The following is a 17,511-nucleotide window of genomic DNA, read 5'->3' as shown; positions in this document are numbered from 1 at the left end:
ACGAGGCCCTGCATTAGTTAGCACTCTAAGTAAAAGGTATCAAGGGTCTGTATTCCTTTTCATCTTATCCTCCATTATAATATGGGCTAAAGAAGGAAATAGACTTGTGGCTCCCCAGCTGAGAGAACACTGAGCCATAGCAGGAGTCTTGTCGGTGAAAAGGGAGCAGGCCTTTCTTTTCTGATATGAATGGAGCCAGTGTTTGCAGCCAGCGCCACGCTCCCAAGTGTCTGCCAAGCGACTATTGCCAGCTTTGCTGGGTTACACTGGACATCTTGGGAGACAACGGTGCAGATGAGGGTCCCAGAGTGGGGGCATGGTTAAATAAGTACACAAGGACGTGGCAAGTGCTGGCTGAGGGTGTTCTGGTCAGGACCAGAGAAACCCCTACCACAAGTGTCATTTCTCTTTACGCCCTCCAATGAATTTGGCTATGGATACTAATTTAAAAGATTATTCCCATATCCTTAAGGGTATCGAAAAAGATCATCTCTAGTATGTTGGAAATGTTGTTTTTAGTGAAATCAAACAAGTACATTAATTGCACCAGCAATGGCAAAAAGTTTCAGCAAATCTTAATTGGCATTTGGGATCTATATAAGTATGGATAATGCCATTGGCAGAGTAAAATATCTGTTCCTGTAAGCTAAAGATAATATGGACAGTGGCATTAGGAATACCTCCCCTGGACTAGCAAAATGCCTTAGAGACTGAGCATAAGAGATTCAATAAGAAAAAGGAGATTAACTCTGCTTCTCAGCAGCTTCTGGGAGTGGTATGGCTCTAGGGTCACTAATGTATTGCTAGAAATTGTAAGTGCTCTTTCTGCAGAAAAATCTTCAATCAGAAGAAATCCACTTAACTGAGACAAATGATCTAGCATAAAGCAAAAACTAGTTTTAGTAAACAAGCGTAAGAAATGTCATGTTAGCGTAGTATCTAATGTTTTCAGTAATCGAGAGTGTTCTCTAATTTTCTCAGCAAAGGATAAGTATTAATATTTTGACTCTTCCTTTCAAAGACAAAAACCATCCATTGGTTGCCTATATGTTTTTTTTTCTTTGTCATTAGAATAATCACAAAAAAAGGGAGGGGGGGCGTTAGAATTTTCTCATGTTAAATTTGTACAACATCCTTCATAGTTATTTTTTTTCCAGGGAGTCACAATTTTTTCCAGGGAGAAATCCGAGGAGATCCTGAAAATCAGGGTGCATTTTATTAACCTGAGCTCGTGAGCTAATAAGATGCTGACCTGTCCCAGGTCTGCATTCCTGAAGAGGGGGCAAGGTGGCTGACACAGGGCCCTTCATTTCACAAAGGCCCCAGATGGATGGGATCAGCTTTGGACTTTCCCTCACAGGCTTCCTGCCTGCTTGACTTGTTCAGAATATCAGGGTCAAAGCCTGGTTTCCTCAGAGAACTTTAAGGTTCCTTTGGCCTTCAAAGATAGTCTGGGTACAGAGAGAAGGAGGACATAGGCCCCAAAAGAACAGGATGAACCAGATGGATCAACTTCTATTGGGCTCCACAAACCTAGAAATAAACATTTGAAATGATCCAAAAGCTTTATAAGTGACACTGCTGAAAGAATATATCCACCAATCACAGAATCAAAGTTATTGTAAAAGTTGTTCCAGAAAAAGGTGTTTTGCTTTCCTAGATAGGCTTTAGTATTCATTTCTTTCTTTCTTTCTTATTTTTATTTTTATTTTTTTTGAGACAGAGTCTTGCTCTGTTGCCAGGCTGGAGTGCAGTGGCATGATTTCGGCTCACTGCAACCTCTGCCTCCCGGGTTCAAGCGATTCTCCTGCCTCAGCCTCCTGAGTAGCTGGGATTATGGGTGCATGCCACCATGCCCGGCTAATTTTTTTTTTGTATTTTTAGTAGAGACAGGGTTTCACCATGTTGGCCAGGATGGTCTTGATCTCTTGACCTCGTGATCTGCCCGCCTCGGCCTCCCAAAAGTGCTGGGATTACAGGTGTAAGCCACCGTGCCCAGCTTAGTATTCATTTTCAGTCCTCAACAGTGGGAACATAAAAGACTCAGTGGTAGCTCACATGAATGGTCTGGAAGAACAGTGAGCCTCTCTTGCCGCCTTTCTGTTACAGTGACCTGGGTCTTCCCTCCACCAGCTTTCTTAGGATGCACACAGTCAACAGCAGGCTCTTTTCAGCCCTTACTCACTTTCTTCCCCATTTAATCATTGTTCCCTTCTTTCTCCATACACGTTTCATTGTCAGCTTAATGACTTTGGCTCAGAGCGCTTGACTGCGCACATGCGTGGTTTTCATTGCTGGTAGTGTGACGTTAGTAAAAGTTGTTTGAAAAGCTTGTATTTTAAAACACATTCTTCTTTTCTTATCCCTCTTGAAAATCTTTACTACCTCTTCTTACCAGACAAAAGGCTCTACTATTATTTGTTCCTCCATGTGAATATTTTACTTTCATCTTCATTTGTGGTTACCAGGTTAGCTTCCTTTATAAAAATGTTTAGAAGATTTTTTTTTAACAATGTTTCTTATGATTCTTTTTTACTTTGGAATTTTAAATGACTTGAGCTTTGTGCTGGTACAGTGTTTCTCAACTGACACAGTGGATTCCTGTCCTTTCTGCTTTGAGCCCTTTACCATACTGTAAAAATGGAATTTCTGTAATAAAATGTTATAATTTGAGAGACTCTTTAGTTTGCAGTGACTGTTGACCCCTAAATGCTACATTTCTCAGCCAGTGTCTCTCTGTGAAATATTTAGTGATTGTCAAGCATACAGTTGCCCTGGGAGAGCCTGTATTTCAAGGAATTTCTCAAAGAACCATTTTTTTTTTCCAGGATATTTTTTACCAACACAAACAGTAACTCTTCTATTTGTCCATTTTGTAGGTTGGGACATTTATGCTTTTTCTGTAACGTGTAATCATTTGACTGTGAAAGGAATTAGACAAATTCATAACTAATTGATTATTTTTAAAAAGCAAACTGCATGTTCCAATGATTACACCCTTAAGGGTTTTTTTTTTTTTTTTTTTTTTAAACCTTTTTGAGGGAGGCAGATTGATGCAGGAGTCGGAAAGAATGATTCATCAAATGTCATTCTAGTTTTCCTGTAGATTCTCAATTCTGGTGACAATTAGAAAATCAGTTGGTTTCTTTGGAAATCCTAGTCAACTATTTGGATACTTATTTCTATCTAAAAAGCAACCCATCATCACTTATCACAAATAAAACTAAGAGTCTCAAATGTTTGGAGTAACCCCACACTTTACTAACTAGTCATGTGTCTCTGTGATGGTTAATACTGAGTGTCAACTTGATTGGATTGAAGGAGGCTAAGTAGTGATCCTGGGTGTGTCTGTGAGGGTGTTGGAAAGGAGATTAACATTTGAGTCAGTGGACTGGGAAAGTAGACCCACCCTTAATCTGGTGGTCACAATCTAATCAGCTGCCAGGGAATATAAAGCAGGCAGAAAAATATAAGAAGGTGAGACTGGCCCAGCCTCCCAGCTTATACATCATATATATGTACAAAAACCAATGATTTAGAACAATGATACCCTGACTAATACAGTCTCTTAGGTGAATAATGATAATAAGCATTCATTAAAACTTATTATATGCCAGGCACTGTACTGAAAAATTTATATGCATTATCTCAATCCACACAAATATCATGCTATTGATATTTCCCCTGTTTTTCAGATTGAAAACTGGGCTCGGAAAGGTTTAGTACCTTGAACAATGCAGAGCTGGGATTCAAGCCCAGGTCTAGGTGACTTCAAAGCCTCTGTCAAATGACAATGCATCAGAATTGAAATTACTAGATAGATAGCATTTCTGCATTGTACTGACTAGGTAGAAGCAATAAGGTACCTTCATTGCAGGTATTGAATAATGAAATATGGTCCTCTAGTCATGTTATGAGGTCATTGTTTCAAAAATGTAAGCACAGAATCAGAGGGCAAAAAGAGCCCAGAGGCTCTCTACCGATATTGGAATATGCTCCGACATGAAAGATAGAATATAAAATTGTATCTATGTTGTGATTACAACCATGCAAAAGTAATTTATATATATGGACTAGAATGGGAAGGGAACTTGGAAAAATGTATATATTAGTGTGAAGGGATTATAAGTTATTGGATTTTCATGTTATATTTATGCAATGTTTTTCGTAAAAAATGAGATTAATACTAGAGTTTTTCTAATAAATAGAACTAAGGTATTAATCCTAACATGGGTGATAATTTTCAGAAGCATGTGAAAATATAAGTGGTTGGATTATGGACATCTATCACAACACTACTATGGTGATGCATGTGAAAAGTTGTTTAGGAAAAATAAAATGTAGAAAGTGGCAAATTTAGCTACAGGATATTCGAGGCATGCATGGAGGGCGGAGAGTAAAGGAGACATGGCACAAATTGTAAATGCCACCCTTCAGCACAGTCATGTCTTTTGCATTTTATCCCTTATTTTGAAATAATCTCAAACTATAGAAAATTTTCAAGTAACCTAAAGAAGATTCTGTTTTGTTCCTAAGTTATTTGAAAGTTGCCAATGCTCTACCACTCCTAGATACATTAGTATTTCTTACAAAGACTTTCTCCTTCGTAACCACAATACAACCAATAACATCAGGAAAATGGCATCCCTACATCACTCTCACCCAATCTTCAAAGCCCACTGAAGCTTCACCAGTTGTCTTGATAATATCCTTTACAAAAAGTATCAGTTTAAAATCATATGTTGCATGTAGCTGTCACGTCACTTTCATCTCCTTCAATCTGGAACACTTCCTCCATCTTTACTTGACTTTCATAACTTTAAAAGATTATAGAGCAGTCATTGTGTAAAATGGTTCTCAGTTTGTGTTTTCTGATGTTTCCTCATGATCAATAAGTTTGGCGAGAATATAACAGAATGATACTGTGTTCTTCTCATTGCATACTGTCAGGCGGTATATAATTTCTATTTTCCCTTTACCAGTGAGGTTTACTTTGAGCTCTTGATTACAGGTGGTGTCTGACTCATTTTTCCTTCAGTAATTAGCAAGTATTTTAGAGGGAGATATTTTGAGACTATATAAATATTTCATTTCACATCAAACTATTTATTTATATCAGAATAGATTTACGTTTTCTCAATTTATTAAGTGAGTTATAATCCTCAGTATATCCTTAGAAAAGGAAAAAAGGAAGAGATACATAGTACCTTAATATCTTTTATTTATTTATTTATTTAGAGACAGGGTATCACTCTGTTGCCTAAGCTGGAGTACAGTGGTGTAATCTCAGCTCACTGCAACTTTCCCCTCCCAGGTTCAAGCAATTTTCCTGCCTCAGCCTCTGGAGTAGCTGGGATTACAGGAGCCCGCCTCCACACCTGGCTAATTTTTGTTTTTTTTTTTTTTGTTTTTTTTTGTATTTTTTAGTAGAGACAGGATTTCACCATGTTGGCCAGGCTGGTGTCAAAATCCTGACCTCAAGTGGTCCGCCTGCTTCAGCCTCCAAAAGTTCTGGGATTATGGGTGTGAGCCACCGCACCCAGCCTTAAAATCTTTTGTACAGAGAAATCAGGTGTACAGAGATTCTATTCCTACTGCCTTGAATTATTCAAATTTATACTTATATTCACTTTATTTCTTCTCCAGTACATTTGTCTTCAAATTTTTCACCAGTAGAGATAGGGAAGGGCAATCAACGAGGAAAAGTGGAATATTCCTTTATCCATTCACCCATTATGTACCCAGCTGTCAGTTCAGTGCATCTGATTTGACTCTCAGGCTGGCACCTCCTGCAGTGAATGCCACTGGATGAAAGTGGGTGTAGACAATGCATGTTCCTATTGCAATGTGGCTGGGCTCCTGAAGTTGTTAACCTTAATTTCCCTAAGGAGATAAGGTGTTTATAAACCAAACATTGATATTTTCACATGGGATCTCAAAGCCGGGACTCAAATTAGGATTGTGACCTTAAATTCTACATATCAGATATGCCACTTTGACAAAATGGTGACACAGATCAGAGCTGCCTTTGCCATCTCACTATACTACTTTTCCTAATCCATCGTAGTTGGTATTATTTTCGTCATTCTAATAAAGAATGACGAATAGTAGCATCTTTAATTTGTTATACCCCATACCTTCTCTTTTTCTCCCCTTTTCCTCATTCCCTCAACAAACGTTTTATCCACTGTGTCCTTTGTTGTAATCTTGCCTCTGATCCTCTCTTGAGTGCTCTCTATGGCGTGTGTCTTCTTTCCATTGCTGTGTTCTGTCTTCCCTCCCTTCCTTTCTCTCTCTCTCACCTATGCACTCCTAATCCCTTTGGTTTCTCGCTCTGGTCTCAGAGGGGCCTGACCTTTGAACTCTGCTCCTCTGTCCTTCCCCTGATTCACACTCCCTATTGTATTGATGGCCTACAGGTTTGGAGATAAAGCAACACCTCACTAATCTGAATTGAATACTTTTTAAAAAAGTTTTAGCTTTATTATTTTAAGTAAAAGGAAAAAGAAGTCTTTGGCTCAGATAACTGTGAGTTTACGCACTTGTAATTTGCATTACCAGATAGTTACAATCATTGCTGCTAAATCCATTACCTGTTCACATACAAACATTGCTGCTAAGGCAAATATTTCCCTTGTTTATTACCCATTTATGGAGTATTTTTCTTAGGAACACTGAGTAATGACTAAGTTTCCAAGCTCTACAGTTGAAGTCCCTGCAATCAAACCCTGGTTCAGGTTTGGTGTGGTAACATTGTGCAAATTATTTAACCTCTCTAAACTTCAGTTTCCAGTTGACAACGCTACTGCATGGCTGAGTTATCCTATAGTGCCTCCCAGCCTTCTCAGCCTGGGTTCTGAGAGGGAACTAAGCCTTCCAAAAGTGTTCATTGTATGCAATGAATTAAATTATTTCCTTGCATCTAGAAAGGTACTAGTTATAAAACACCCTTGGGAGAATTCAGAAAGTGGTCACTCACATCCTTTTCTGTGTTCTGTGGTTCATTTGGGGAAACCTGGTTGAGAAAGGTTAGGATTCTGAAATAGAAAATTCCCTTTGGAAAACTTCATAAAATTTACTTAGCCTTCTTAAAATAGAATCACCATTCCATTTTAATCACCATTCTATTAAATGGAATCACCATTTCAAGAAAGAGGAAGAACTTACATTTCTGTCACCTAGAATACCTATTCATTTGGACCAAGAACTCTGATTTATGAAAGTTGAACAGATTAACTGCAATTCCGCCAGTATTTAATATGTGTATGTTATTTTGCATTTTCATCCAGTGTTTGTTACAGAATGAGAGAAATGTCTTTAAGAAACTATTTGTTCTGTACGTTATTGCTGTGTAACAATTTACCCCACAAGTTAGTGTTGTTGAGTGACACCATTTTATTTTCCTCACTATTTTGCAGCTGATTCAGGAAGGACTTAACTGAGCAGTTCTCCCTTAAGGGTCTCTCCTGCAGCTGCAGTCAGATGTAGGTGGGGGCTGCAGTCATCTGAAGTTAGACAGGCTGTGTATCTAAGGTGGCTCACTCACACAGCCATGGTGGAAGCTGGCTGCTGGCTGGGAGCTGAGCTGGAGCTATCATTTCAAGCACCTACATATGGTCTCTCCAGTACAGTGGTTTGGTGGAGGATTGTATTTCTTCTTGGTGGCTAGTTTTCCCTAGAGCAAGTGTTCTAAGACCAACAAGGAAGGTTGTGTGTCCTTTTTATGACTGATCCTTAGAAGTCACACAGCATCACTTCCATTACACTCTCTGGGTGGAAGCATTCCCAAGCCTGTTCAGCTTCAAGGGGAAGCAACGTAGGAGAGGATGCCTATGAGGGCATGTCAAGGATTTGTGACCACTTAAAAAATCACCACAGCTGGTCCTCTGGACACAGATTATTTACATCCTTCCAAACTCAAAATACATTTACTCTCTCAAGACGCCCCAGAAGTCTCATCCAATATGACTTCAGACTCAGGCTGGAGACATGGGATCTAGATGTCTATGCAGATATGGGTGAGGCTCCTCAGGGATGGTCCTTCAGATGCTTTGTACTCTCTCTGAAGACCTGTGAACTAAAGGCTCCTCACACACCCAGGATACTATAGTGAGGGATAGGACAGCATCCATACTTTTCCTCCGCATGGAACTCTAAACAAGATCCCATTTTCTCTTTAGTTGCTTGGCTCCTACTACCTGGCAGGCAGTGTGCTAGAGTCAGAAGACTTTTTGTCCCCCCACTGTGGTGAGGCTTCAGGCAAGCCACTTGACTCCTCTGGATCTCATTTTCCACGTGTAATGAAATGAGACTGATAGATCCCTTGAGAACTCTTTCAACTCAAAAGTTCTGTGATTCTGTGAAATGCCAAAATTGTACTACTTGGATATGAACAGACACAAATCACTGTGCATAATTAAGAACATTCCACAAGTAGAGAATGTTACTAAATAAAGGATAAAATTAAAGTATGAATTAATAAAGAAGTAAATTTTGTGGGAAATAGAAGCAGATTTTGAACCAATTTTGCCACTAGAGGTCACCAGTATACCATCTCAAAGAGAATAAATAGGTTTTATCACTAATAGTTCCCTGTGTAGAACCCCTAAGTGGCATTCACGGTGTCTTTTTGTTTACTTGGAATATCTCCTGACAGTTGTCAGAGACGTATGTTATGATGAGGTGACGTCAGTGTCCCTCTAGGTGATGTTCCAGGTGTGCCTAATGTTCTGTAAGCGTGAAGAGCCACCACCAGAACAGTAAGGAACTAGGATTTTCTGCTTTCTCACTGGGATGGGATGAGGGGCAGGGAAATAACTTGATAGGAAGTAATATGAGCTCTGAGGCGAAAAGGCACTGTGGAAATCCAATGTCATCCTCAAATGTGGCACAGACATGTCAGCTTTTTTATGACACAGAGAAAGTACGGACTGGGAGCAGAGCACTCGTTTATTCAGCCAATGTCTGTGGACCTGCCTTCAGACACTGTGCTTGGCAGGGGCTACATTGATGCAGAAGATGCAGTTGCTACCCTCAAGGAATTTAAGCAATGAAATACAGGAGGTTTCTATTCAGATTCAATATTTTAACAAAAAATGTTTTTATTAATGGCCATTGACTTCTACTGATGCTTCTTGAATCTCCAGCTCATGTGGTTCTCTTTCTTTTTAAACTTTAGATATCCAACCAACATCTTCTGCAACATTCTGTAATATTTCCCTTAAGATACTGTATAAAGAAGGAGGAAGATAAATCGGAATTTGACACAGAACTAAAGATTATTCCATTTAGAGGTTTTTGGGAGAAGCAGGGGTTGGGATGGGCCCTGAGTTTCACTACATGTTTTTGCTGGTATGCCAAGAGTACTGACACTCTGCCAGGCAACTGCTCTCAGATTTTCTTATTTTATCTTGTCGACAGACCTGTAGGATAAGCACTGTAATCACCATTTCTGCCAATGATCCCTTGCAGCATGGCAGTGGGTTTTTGTTGTTGTTGTTGTTGTTTTTTGTAAAGTGATGCTAAGAGTACACGTTGGGCCTTTTACATCAAATCTAGAACTGATCGTCACATAAAAATGTTAAAATGCTGAGTTCAGTTGTGGCCAATGGTGCTTGTTAGGAAAAACTCTATTAAAATGTATTTTAGGCCAGCACAGTGGCTCACACTTGTAATCTCAACATTTTGGAAGGCCAAGGTGGGAGGATCGCTTGAGCCCAGGAGTTTGAGACCAGCCTGGGCAATATAGTGAGACCTCATCTCTACAAGAAATAAGATTAGCCAGGCATGGTTCTGTGCCTGTAGTCCCAGCTACTTGAGAGGCTGAGGCAAGAGAATCACTTGAGCCCAGGAGGTTGAGGCTGCAGTGAGCCATGATTGTGCCGCTGCACTCCAGCCTGGGTGACAAAGCGAGATCCTGTCTCTAAAGAAATAAATAAAATAGTGTATTTTAACATAAAATTCTTTGTGTGGGAGAAACAATGCTCCAAGTGAAATTAATACCTTGAAACATAAAGAGTCATGGAGATCTCCTGTGAAGAAACTTCTGTGACAAGAATGGATTCAGAATATCTCTGAGGACTATATCTATTTTCCCCCGAAATGAAAGCTACAGGATACTTTCTTATAATGTGCTTCATGTAGTACAAAAAGAAAATCTGCAAACTCCAGAACTCACAATTCTATAATAAAGAATGAGTTGCAAGGAATTCTGGGATCTTTCCATAACTTGAGGAGCTATTTCTTCTAAGGCTGAAGGGGACTTGAACTTGATTTAAACTAGTTGTCATCAGCCTTTAGAGCAGACACTGAGATTGATTCTGAGCAGGACACAGCCACAGCCCATATCCCTTAGTAGCAAGGCTTTCTTTAGCTTTCTGCCTTCACTGGAGAAGGGAAAAGAGAGCCTGGCCATATCTTTGCTTTACACTGGGCATGATTTGCTTCACTGCAATGAGTGTTACTAAGTATACTGGCAATTATTAATTTTAAGCAATTGTTTTAAAACAAACTAAAGACAGGCTGAAGACAGGCTTGTTTCTTCTTCTTCTTCCTTCTCCTCCTCCTCCTCCTCCTCCTTCTTCTTCTTCTTTTTTTCTTTATGACAGAGTCTCGCTCTGTTGTCCAGGCTGGAGTGCAGTAGTGTGATCTTGGCTCACTGCAACCTCCACCTCCTGGGTTCAAGCGATTCTCTTGCCTCAGCCTCCCAAGTAGCTGGGATTACAGGCCAAGCCACCACGCCTGGCTAATTTTTGTATTTTTAGTAGAGACAGGGTTTCGCTATATTGGCCAAGTTGGTCTGGAACTCCTGACCTCAAGTGATCTGCTCACCTCAGCCACCCAAAGTGTTGGGATTACAGGCGTGAGCCACTGTGCCTGGCTGTTACTTCTTATTGTTGTAGAGTTTGGTCAAATAGTGGAAAAGAAAGGTTAGGGAGAGAGCTACAAAAATACTACTCGACTTATTTTAAAAATATTTCTGTTAATGGTCACCGACTTCTACTGATGCTTCTTTAATCTCCAGCTGGTGTGGATGCTTCCTTTTTAAACTTTAGATATCCAACCAACACTTTCTGAGACATTTTGTAGTATTTCCCTTAGGATACTGTATAAGGAAGGAGGAAGAAAAACAGGAGTTTGACACAGAACTAAAGATCATTCAACTTAGAGGTTTTTGGGAGAAGCACATTGGGATGGGCCCTGAGTGTCACTGCATATTCTTGCTGGTATGCCAAGAATACAGGCCCTGACCCAGGCTTTACTCAGGTATGTTTGCAGAGAGCAACTTTAAGCGATGAGGTAATGCCTCTCTGGTTAAAGAACAAGCTTGCTTACACTTGCCATAAAAGCCAAAGATTCCCCAAACTCAATGTTCCTCTCCTATATCATAACCCACTGCATGTGCAGGCATCTACAGGGGCCCTCTGCCTCATCCCTGTGGGACTTGGGAGACATAGGTAACAGCAACAAATCAGCACGAAGCTCATGAGCTGGGAGGAAGTCCTTGAACTCTGACCCAGACATCTCATGTCTTCCACCAGCATTCATGAAACAGGCAATCGTTAGCTTGCAAGTGCAGTTGACCTTTGAACAACATGGGTTTGAACTGCATGAGTCCACTTGCATGCATTTTTTTCAGTAAATATAATGGAAAAATTTTTGGAGATTGTGACAATTTGGAAAAATTCACAAACTTCATAGCTTAGAAATATATTAAAAGATTAGGTATGTCACAAATGCATAAACATATGTAGATACTAGTCTGTGTTATTATTTATTACCATAAAATAGCACAAATCTATTATAAAAAGTTAAAATTTATCAAAACGTATGCACATGCTTACAGACCACACATGGCACCATTTGCCGTTAAGAGAAATGTAAACAAATGTACCGATGCTGTATTAAATCATAAGTGCATAAAATTAACTATAGTACCTACTGTACTATTGTAATAATTTCACAGTCACTTCCTGTCGCTACCGCTGTGAGCTTAAGTGCTGTTAGTATCCACTTAAAATGCCATGGACGCTAATCATCTCTGTGTGAGCAGTTCATCTCTCTGGTAAATTGCCTATTGCAGTAAAAAGTAATCTTTTTTGGTTCTCTAGTGTTTTTCATTGTGTTTAGTGCAGTACTGTAAACCTTGAATAACACCATGGCACCCATACAAAGTGCCACTATGAATGCTGAAAGTGCTCCTAAGAAGCAGAGAAAATTCATGATATTACAAGGAAAAGTTGAATTGCTTGATATGTATTGTAGATTGAAGTCTGCAGCTGTGGTTGCCCATCATTTCAGGATAAATAAATTCAGCTTAAGAACGACTGTAAAAAAAGAAAAGGAAATTCATGAAGCTATCACTGCAGCTACACTGGCAAGCATGAAAATTTACACTTTTGCAAAATGCCTTTTGTCTAATATTGCAAATGCAGTTTTTCTGTGGGAGTGCAGGATTCCTACAAGAAACGCATACCTATAAACTGTGATGTGGTTTGAGGAAAAGCAAAGTCATTATATGACAACTTAGAGCAAAAGGAAGGCAAAGGATATAAACCTGAAGAATTTAATGCCGGCAAAGGATCGTTTAATAATTTTAGGAAGAGGTTTGGCTTTAAAAATGTCAAGATAATGAAAGAAGAACCTTCTGCCAACCAAGAGAGAGTAGACAAGTTCCCAGATGCCATTAAGAAAATCATTGAGGAGACAGAATATCTGCCTGAACAGGTTTCTAATGCAGATCAAAGTGCCCTATTCTGGAAAAAAGAATCCACAAAGGACATTTCTTTGTAAGGAAGAGAAGTTAGCACCAGGATTTAAGGCAGGAGGGGACAGGCTACCTCTAATGTTTTGTGCAAATGCAGGGGGGTTATGATCAGGACTGCCCTTATCTATAAAGCTGCTCATCCCTGAGCCTTGAAGGGAAAAGAAAAACATCAGCTACCAGTCTATAGTTGTACAACAAGAAGGCCAAGACAATGAGAACCCTTTTTCTGGATTGGTTCCATCAGTGCTTTGTTCCTGGAGTCAGGAATTACCTTGCCCGTAAGGACTATCTTTAAATTTTTTTCTGATATTGGACAGTGCCTCTGGCCACCCAGAACCCCATGAATTCAACACTGAAGCTGTCAATGTGGTCTACTTGCCCCCAAAAACAATGTCTTTAATTCAGCTTCTAGATCCTTGGCTCCTAAGAACCTTTAAGCCTTATTACACAAGGTACTCAATGGAAAGGATAGTCAATGCCATGGAAGATAACTCTGATAGAGTATCATGACAGTCTGGAATGATAACACCATTGAAGATGTCATCGTTGTTATAAAAAGAAAGGTGTGGAGGTCATCAAGATTGAAATAATAAATTCATGCTGGAGAAAACTATCCAGATATTGTGCATGACTTCACAGGATTTACCACAGAGCCAATCAAAGAAATCATGAAAGATATTATGGATATGGCAAAAAAAAAAAAAAAAAAAGTGAAAAGTGAAGGATTTCAACATCTGGATCTTGGAGAAATGTAACAGTTAATAGACACCACACCAGAGGAATTAACAGAAGAAGACGTGGTGGAGATTGGTGCTTCCAAACCAGTGCCACTTGATGAGAAAGAAGACATAGAAAAGGCAATGCCAGAAAACAAATTGACGTTAGACAATCTGGCAGAGGGGTTCCAATTATTCAAGACTGCTTTTGACTTCTTGGACAAAAGGAATGACGTGGACCCTTCTATGATGCAGGCACTGAAACTTCTTTGACACAGGCACTGAAACTAAAGCAGTGAAAGAAAGGTGTTACCATATAGAAACATTCTAAGAGAAATGAAAAGAAGCAAAAAGTCAGAAATTACAATGTATTTTCATAAAGTTTCACTGAGTGTCCTGACTCTCCTTCCTCCCTTTCCCTCCTCCATCTCTTCTGTCTCTGTTGCCCCTGTGTCAGGAAGATCAACCCCTTCTCTTCCTCCTTTTCCTCAACCTGTTCAATGTGAAGATGAACAAGATGAAGATTTTTATGATGACCCAGTTCTACGTAATGAAAAGTAAATATATTTTCTCTTCCTTATTACTTTCTTAATAACATTTTCTTTTCTCTAGCTTACTTTATTGTAAGAATACAATACACATACAAAATATGTGTTAACTGTTTATGTTATTGGTAATGTTTCCAGTCAACATAGGTTATTAGCAATTACACTTTGGGGAAGTCAAAAGTTATACATGGATTTTCCATTGTACAGGGTATTGCCACCTCCTAAGCCCCACATTATTCAAGGGTCAGCTGTAGGATAACATCCCAGATCTTGACAAAAGCTGACAGAGGAACTCTATCAAGTTGATTATTTTTATCATAAATGGTTACCAGGGAAACAAAACTATAAGGATCATGTTTGTATAATGCAATTTAAAAATCCATAAGCAGTCTAGCATTTTAGAGCCTTGCTTATAACTCAGGTGCCTTTCTTTCTTTCTTTCTTTTCTATCTCTCTCTCTTTTTCTTTTCTTCCAAACAGAACTTTCATTACTTTTCTAATCATCTCTTTCTTGCTAAATGCTTTTGGAGCAGGTGCTTTCTGGGCTGGAGCTTTCTGACCCTTCTGAGCTTTTGGAGGCAGCACTGCCTTCTGGCCTGTGGCTTTTGGGGCAGGAAACTTCTGAGCTGGAGCCTTCTTGCCCACAGTGGTCATCTTTTTGCTAGAACTTTAGCAGCAGCTGCAGCAGCAGTAGTACCCTTCGCAGCAGGTGCTTTTTTGGGAGAAGCTTTCGGAGAGTTGCCTTTTGAAGCTTCTTAACTTCATTCTTGATTATTCTGTTCCTCATTGCCTTTACAACTTTAAAATGATCATAATCTGTCATCTTGGCTTTCCTTTCTCTGGCTTCAATCTTCTTGGCCCCATCGTGTGACTGTCCATTTTGTATTGATGTTTGCTTTCTGACAGGCTTGTCGGACATACTTCTGGTGGGCACTGTGTGGAAACCTGAGGTTGAAATCAGTGAGCTGCATGCACTTGAGAGGCATGGTCTGGCTGGGCACGGTGGCTTACGCCTGTAATCTCAGCACTTTGGGAGGCTGAGGAGGGCAGATCATGAGGTCAGGAGATCAAGACCATCCTGGCTAACACGGTGAAACCCTGACTCTACGAAAAATACCAAAAAAAGAAAAAAATAATAATTAGCTGGGCATGGTGGTGGGCGCCTGTAGTCCCAGCTACTTGGGAGGCTGAGGCTGGAGAATGGTGTGAACCCAGGAGGCAGAGCTTGCAGTGAGCTGAGATTGCGCCACTGCCCTCCAGCCTGGGAGACAGAGCCAGACTCTGTCTCAAAAAAAAAAAAAAAAAAAAAAAGAAAAGAAAAAAAAAGAAAGGCATGGTCTGTCTCCTCACTTGAGTGCAAGGTGCATCAACCAAAGCCCTGTTCTGATCAATAACATCTACAGGTGCGACCAATTTTCCCGCACGAGGTCCAGAGATGTAGCGCACATGGCCAACCTCCATGAAACGCCTGAACACCATGTTGGTGGCGTTTGGCAAGAAGGAAGAAGGCCGGGTACATTCTTTTATAAAATATTAGTTATCGACCAGGCGTGGTGGCTCACGCATGTAATCCCAGCACTTTGGGAGGCCCAGGTGGGTGGATCGCTTGAGGTCAGGAGTTCGAGACCAGCCTGACCAACATAGTGAAACCTCATCTCTACTAAAAATACAAAAATTACCTGGGTGTTGTGGCAGGCACCTGTAATTCCAGCTGCTCGGGAGGCTGAGGAGGAGAATCACTTGAATCCGGGAGGTGCAGGTTGCAGTGAGCCGAGATCGCACCACTGCACTCCAGCCTGGGCGACAGAGCAAGACCCTGCACACCAGCCTGGGTGACAGAGTAAGACCCTTTCTCATAACTAACTAACTAAATAAAAATATTAGTTATCACTGTATCCCTGACTTCTATGCTCTTCAGAGAATTACTTTATGCTCGTTAAAAACAGAATCTCCTTTATCATTCCAGACACATATGATTAATCTTGATTTTAAAGCCAGATTTTTTTTTTTTTGAGATGGAGTCTTGCTGTGTCGCCCAGGCTGGAGTGCAGTGGCGTGATCTTGGCTAACTGCAGCCTCCGCCTACTGGGTTCAAGCAGTTCTCCTGCCTCAGCCTCCCAAGTAGCTGGGACTACAGGTGCGCGCTACTATGCCTTGCAAATTTTTGTAGTTTTAGTAGAGACAGGGTTTCACCATGTTGGCCAGAATAGTCTTGATCTCCTGACCTCATGATCCACCCGCCTCGGCCTCCCAAAGATTACAGGGGTGAGCCACCATGCCCAGCCTAAAGCCAGATTATTTTTATAAAATTTTAGTGGACATGTACCCAGCTGACATGATTGAAAATATAGATTCGTGTTTAGAGAATCACAGAATCAAAAATCACAAAAGCTGGAATGAGGTGGCTCAATGACAACTCACTCAGGAAATATGCTTTGAGAACCTGTGACAGGCAGAGTGCCAAAAGCTGGATGGTCAGACACAATCTTACCAGCAAAGATTGACTCTTAAATATGGGGAACCATTCACTCTAACTCACTGGTAGTGTTGTTTGATAAAGTTCTTAATGTTATTTTACACCATGTTAAGAAGCTAAATGAACTCTCTTCCAAGCCCTCACTTGAGGAAACAGGGGTGGACAGGAAAGTGACTAACTCCCCGCAGTCTGATGGTTAATTTCAAATATTTGAATGCTGCATAATATCTAGCTCACGATAGACACAAAACTAAACTTTTAAATCAGTAAAGAATGGAATGAATTGAATCTAGGCTGAGCCAGAGCAGGAACCCAGGTTTCTTCTTCTTCAAACCAATGTTTGTCACATTGTTGGCAGATCAGAGTTTTCTGAACCAGTCATTTGCATACCAACATCATGATTTTTGCCATATTAAATTAACCATTTAATTAAAATCAGTTTTGGACTTAGAATAAAGCTAATTCTAAACAACATGTTAACATCTGTGAATTGAGAATTAGTTGTATTATTCATATTTATTATAATAAAATAAACATGTAACTATTTTTAAAAATTCATCTTGTACAACCAGAGGTATAAATACCAATTCTGGGGGAAATGCTAATTTGAAAATATTATCTAGAGAAAAATAAGGACTGTAAACCAAAAAGTATCTGAGATAGGTCTCAATTTAGAAGTTGATTTTGCCAAGGTTAAGGACATACGTGGAAGAAAATAACACAGAATCAGAGAAACAGGCTGTGATCTGTTCCTTTATCCAAGGATGACTTTGAGAGCTTCAGTATTTAAAGGGGAAAAGTGGGCTGGAGAGGGAAGAGCGAGGGTATAGTAATCTACATGTCGCAGGAGAAAAGGCGCAGGTAGGGGAATGGTGAATGATGTATTCATCTTGTGCGCAGCAAATCAGCACTTTACATGAGATAGGGTGAACATAGAGTAGCTACCTATAGAGATATTTAATCTTTATTTATTTATTTATTTATTCATTTATTTATTTATTTATT

The 17,511-nt window shown here is 39.9% G+C and overlaps 1 protein-coding gene, 1 long non-coding RNA gene and 1 pseudogene across 3 annotated transcripts in view; 1 reads left to right on the top strand and 2 right to left on the bottom strand.

The window, feature by feature from the left end:
- The window catches only part of SCOC (short coiled-coil protein), a 46,226-nt gene that overhangs the window by 7,937 nt on the left and 20,778 nt on the right, over positions 1-17,511 (top strand). The window lies entirely within an intron of this gene.
- The window catches only part of LOC108530654 (uncharacterized), a 75,089-nt gene that overhangs the window by 46,242 nt on the left and 11,336 nt on the right, over positions 1-17,511 (bottom strand). The window lies entirely within an intron of this gene.
- LOC108530649 (60S ribosomal protein L14 pseudogene) lies at positions 14,183-15,093 on the bottom strand (annotated as a pseudogene).

This window comes from Rhinopithecus bieti, unplaced genomic scaffold (assembly GCF_001698545.2).
Source record: "Rhinopithecus bieti isolate Rb0 unplaced genomic scaffold, ASM169854v2 scaffold_7985, whole genome shotgun sequence".
Classification (NCBI taxonomy): Eukaryota; Metazoa; Chordata; class Mammalia; order Primates; family Cercopithecidae; genus Rhinopithecus; species Rhinopithecus bieti.
Note: the sequence above shows the minus strand (reverse complement) of the source record. Positions and strands in the feature narration are given on the sequence as shown.